This window comes from Chinchilla lanigera, unplaced genomic scaffold (genome assembly GCF_000276665.1).
Source record: "Chinchilla lanigera isolate Chin_1 unplaced genomic scaffold, ChiLan1.0 scaffold00047, whole genome shotgun sequence".
NCBI lineage: Eukaryota > Metazoa > Chordata > Mammalia > Rodentia > Chinchillidae > Chinchilla > Chinchilla lanigera.
In genome coordinates, this window is record NW_004955448.1 from 15035598 (window position 1) to 15041198 (window position 5601).

A 5601-nucleotide genomic window follows, 5' to 3' on the forward strand; every position below is an offset into this window, starting at 1 on the left:
TACACTGGAAGTCAGGCATGGTGGCAGAAGTCCGTAACCCCAGCTACTGCGGAGCAGAGGAAGGAGGGTCTCAAGGTGAGGCCCAGCCCGGACAACATAGTGAAAGCCTGTCAAAATAAAAATTTAGAAAGGAATGGAACTCAGCTCAACGGTAGAGCTCTTTATTAGCATGTATGAGGCACTAGGCTCAATCCCTAGGACTACATATCAATCAACAAATCAGTATGTATTTACATTGGAATCCATCACACACACACACACACACACACACACACACACACACAATGAAAGGAAGCAGTCACATAAAAGTTCTTCAATTAATATACACAACATACTCTATATCCTCTTTTATTTAGTAATATTAAAATTATGCCAGATCCCATTCAGTTAATTGATTTTTCATGACTCTAGTTTGAAGACATTACCTAAAACCAGTCTAAGTTTACATCAGATTGCTTTGTGATTACTCACACAAATACACACTGCGCTTCAGTATTTTGTAAATACCAAGATAAACAGTGCGAACTATGTGAGAATCGTCCTTAAGCACGGTCATTGTGGGTGATCTCAGCTGAACTAAGGGTGGTGTTGTGGTTGCATCGACACATTACAAACAAGATGTGATGGCTGGAAATTCAACTCAGTGCTCAAGACTGGCCTAGCAAGCTCTAAGCCTTGATTCCATCCATAGCATAAAATAAGAAAAGAAAAGAAATAGAAAAATAGAATAAGTATTTTAACATCCCCTTCTAGACATTTTTTGTCTTCTGCATGGCCTCAGGTAATTTATTATAATTTATTATTACAGATAATTTATTGAATCCTAGTTTTTCAGTCCTGTTTCCTGGGAACTGACTAGATCAGCCAGAAGAGTGCCTGAAGGACATATTCAAGCAGCGCTGTCTCTGATTTGCAGGGCTATCAGAATAGAGTTCAATACACCTATAGAAAAGGAGAAAGAAAAGAGGTAGATTACACTATGGATGTTTGAGAAGGGAAAAGGAGTTACACAGACAGGGGTCTGATCAGGGAGGATTGGAAACGAGCTATTTTGTTTTGTTTGTTTGTTTTTCTTCCAGTGTCAGGAATGGAACTCACGACCTCCGGCTTGCCAAGCAGTCACTGTGCCCCTGAGCTAAATCCCCAGCCCCAAATATGCTATCTTGAAGTTAATTTGAGAAAAGGAGAGAATTTTGATGCTGCTCTGTCCAGCTTATTATGGAGGTGAGGATACAAAAAATAAAGACAAAGCAGTTTTACAGAGTTATTTTGCATTTAAAAATTACTCTACTGGGATTTTCTTGACAAATGGAACTAAAGTTTTAAATTATTCTCATTCATATTTTATTTTCCTAATATCCATTGCTTTTGTTTTCATCACCACTACCATAATTATTATTTTTAAACAACTATAGGCCAGGAGGAATTACAAAAAGAAATTAAAAGTGCTAAAATCTCATAGTGCTAATTTTCCCAGTGTTCTGTAATCTCTGGGATTGATTTCTAATGCACCTTTGAATTTTATGTCAGAGTTTTAAGTTGTTTATTATGGAAAGAACTTAGAATATTAGTAAACCTAAGTAGAATAATTATTTTTGAACTCAATGAAGTAAGATATACTTATGTAAAATACATGGTGGAGGCAGAACATTTCATTTTTTCCTTTTTTAATATTCAAGTCAGAATTCTACATCAGAACTGAGTAGCACATGAGCTACACTAAAATCTCCCAAGTATTACCTTTGTCAGGGCATTAAAGGTGGTCACTAGGGCTGGGGATGTGGCTTAGTGGTAGAGTTCTTTGCCTTGCACACACAAGGCCCTGGGTTCAATCCCCAGCACTACAAAAAACAAACAAAAATTAAAGCTGATCACTGCCAGTTGTAATGAAAAAAGAGCCATTTAGTCTTGGAAAAGACGAAGGTTCAGATTTTTTATTTTTTGTCTTTTTGAGACAGGGTCTCACTGTGCAGTTCAGGCTGGCCTTGAGCTCACTTTGTAGCCCAGGCTGGTCTCAAACTCACAACGATCCTCCTGCCTCAGCCTCCCGAGTGCTGGGATTACAGGAGTGCACCACCACGCCCGGCCTTAAGGTTCATCTCTTAAAACAACAGAGCAGTTATAAATTTGTTATACTTCAATTTAACAGTTTTTAATTTCTCAGTAGTTGATAACATTATTAGAGTTATTTTACTACCCAGTACATCAAAAATGAAAAAAAAACAGAATATATGAATTAGATTACTACTCCTTATAGATTATATTGGACAGGATACAGTATAATTTTTTAACACCCAGTTTTGTGTATCTCTCCAGTGAATTGGAAATCCTTACCTTGTCCATTTACGTATAACACAGTTGTGTTCAGAAATTGCATATAACCCAATATGATTCTTTATTTTAATTTAAAAATAACAACCAAGAGAAAAATCAATACCTGTAAAAAAATAAATGAAATGGCAGTTATAGGCTTCTCTGTCATACAAGGAATAGTGGAGAGTCTTTTGACTATGGTCAGCTGGCAAGGGAAGGGCACGCTCTACACTGTCAGGGTGATAGAAGCCGACGTCTAGTTCAGCGCTAGTATTTTCTTGTTAGCCGGACACCTTAATATTAACAATGAGCCATACAGTGACAGGTTCTCCTCTGGAGCCACACGGAGAAAGCACGTCATCTGCGTGTCACCCTGGAGGGGAGAGTCCTGCTCCCTTTTCCAAGTCCGGTCCTGACCACGCTTGTCAGCTCTGGTCAAGTATAGATTTAAATACAACAGAAAGCTAAAAAGATAAACAATGAGCTACTTGCTTTGTTTTTACCTGATAATATTATGTCTTTCGTTTGTCTTCTTATTTTGATTTTCAGTCATTCGTGATGGTTTGTCTAGTATAGTTTTCTGCTTATTTGTTTAGCTAATGGTTTGTAGCAATTCTTAGATCTATGACACAATGCTTATTAGATTTCTTACCACTCAGTTACATCCCAGCTCTCGTTTATTTTTTATAGAGTACTCTTGTGTCAACATTCATTTTTGTATGGACAACCAATTTTTCAAAAATTCAATAAATGACTGTATTTCTGAACTTACTTTTCTGTTCACTTGGTCAATGCGACTCTCTTCACACCAGTAACAAAGTATCTTCTTCTCTATTTAATGTAGTTTTGGGAACTGTAAGTCTTCCACCTTTCTCTGCTTTCCCAAAATTCATTTGGATTCCTTGCTATTCCATAAATTTTAGAATGCACTTGAGAGCTTTAATTGAGAAACAGAACAAAATCAGAATAAAATAAAACAAAATCAGAGGGTGAAATTAGTAGAGTGGAACTGTATTGAGTCTGTGAATCAGCTCAAGGAGAATTAGCTTTACACTGCTGATCTTACAGCATCTTATATTTCTTATTGTTGAAGCTTTTCCCAATTTTCATTTATCTCTGTTTCTTTTAGGATTAGCCTCATGGTTCTGATGCTAATAAATGTTACTTTATAGTATTTATATATGTACCCTTTTGTGTTATTGATATATAAAATACAAAGTATGTTTACATATTAAGAACACATCCCGAGACATTTGAAGTTTATCTAGTTGTTTTAGATACCTTATCATTTTCTGTTTACACTATCGCATTTGAATAAGATTTTTCTTCTCTTTTTTTCCTTATTGCACTGCCTAGGAAGTCTAGCAAAATGTTGAATAAAAGAGGTAAGTGTATTTTGTGTTGTTCCTAATTATTAGAGGAAATATAAAATATTTTACCAGTAAATGTGACATTACTGTAATTATGTCAGACCTGTTTTCTTTTATATTGTTTCCTTCTATTCTTTTATTGCTTTTTAAAGTCATGGATGAAAATTAAATTTTAGTAAATGCCTTTTTAGCATGTACTTACATTATCATGTGAGTTTTCTTTTATTCTGTTAGTGTTATGAATGTATACTCATTACTTTCAAGTTTTTTTATCAATCTTCCATGCCTCCATTAACCTTTTATTTTATGTTGTACTATTACTTAGTACTATGACTTGCACATATACGGTTGGATTTGCCTTACAGACACTGCATTGTGCTATTTTGTATATTTTACCAAACATGTTACAGAATGTCTCGTCGTGGTGTAAGGAGGAAAATACCTAGCCTTAACCCTCGTGAATTCTTAGTTGGAAGGGACCCGTATAAGAAATGACAGATTAACAAGGGGGAGTGAATAAGAAATATATTAACATGTATATTTCATAATTCAAGGAAGTCGTCCACAGAGTGAGTAATTCTTAGAAGTGGCTTTGAACTCCTGCTCATACAGCTTCATTAGAAGGAATGATACATTTTTAGAGAAGTGGGAAGACAAAGGGAAAGAAGGTGCAACTGTGGGTGAGGGAGTCTTGGGCACGCAAGGGAACGTCAGTTAAAGGCTGGTAAATGAGGCTGCTTGAATGCGGACTCTGCGCGGCTGCTTCTGGGCTGGTACGGGTCTAAAACTGTCCAGCGCTTAACCTTCCTCATCCCTGATAAACAGGTGAGAAAGAGCACCTTTTGTTTTTGTAAATCGCTTTTAAGCAAATAGAAGGAGGGCAGACAGCTTTCCTCGCCAGCTAATCTGTTTTCACTCCAAACCAATCTTAACCCATAAACGCATATTTAGGTAGAGCATATTCTATTTCCTACAGTGGAACTGCCCTGTCCAGGTCTTGGTATCTTAGTTAATGTATTCTGCTCACATTAAATAGATTGGTCTCTCCATTAATATGGAAAGAATTTGTTTAATATTAGTGCTGTTTTCCTATAATACATTTGATAGAATTTATGAGTGAAGACACATGAACCTGAAGATTAATTTGGAAAATGTTAGGTTATAATTTCAGTACTTTAACAATGAGTATAAGCATCTTAGATTTTCCTCTCCCTTCTTTCTTCCCTTCCTTCCCTCCCTTCCTTCTTTCCTTCCATTAGGTTTCTGTTCTGATTTTCAAGGTGTTTAACTGCATTATATGTAAGATTTTTACTTTTTTGGAGAAAGTCAAGGAATTTATAGTTCTTTTTTAGTATCTTTGGAATATTCCTTGTTTCTTTTTTAACATTGGTAGATTTTTTTTCTATCTCTTTAGCTATTTAGGCTTCTTTGGATTAACTGAATTTATACATCTGTTTAAAGAACACATTTGAACCTCTCACATTTTCTCTGTTGTCTGCAGGGATTTAACCTCTATCCCATCCTTTATATTTGTTTGCATGTGTTTATCATTCAGTTAAATATATATCTTTTGTTATTGTTGTAAGTGTGTATTCTAGGTTCAGGTTTCTTTTTCTTTCATTTCTGATTTAAAATCATGTCATGATAAAAATATACAGTGAAAAGGTTATAATTTCTTATTACTATTTTATTTTAAAATTTTTCATCCCTTTGATTAAGCAGATACATGAGGTGTGCTGAAAATACATGATCAATGTTTAAATTTTAAAAATTTATTACAGTAAAAAAACACAGTGTCATTGATTGCCTTCGGAATATTCCCCCTCCCTTCAAACACACTTATACAGTCATCTCTGGCATTTTCTGAAGCAGTTCTGGAAGTCTTTTTTTCTTTTCTTTTCTTTTTTTCTTTTTTTTT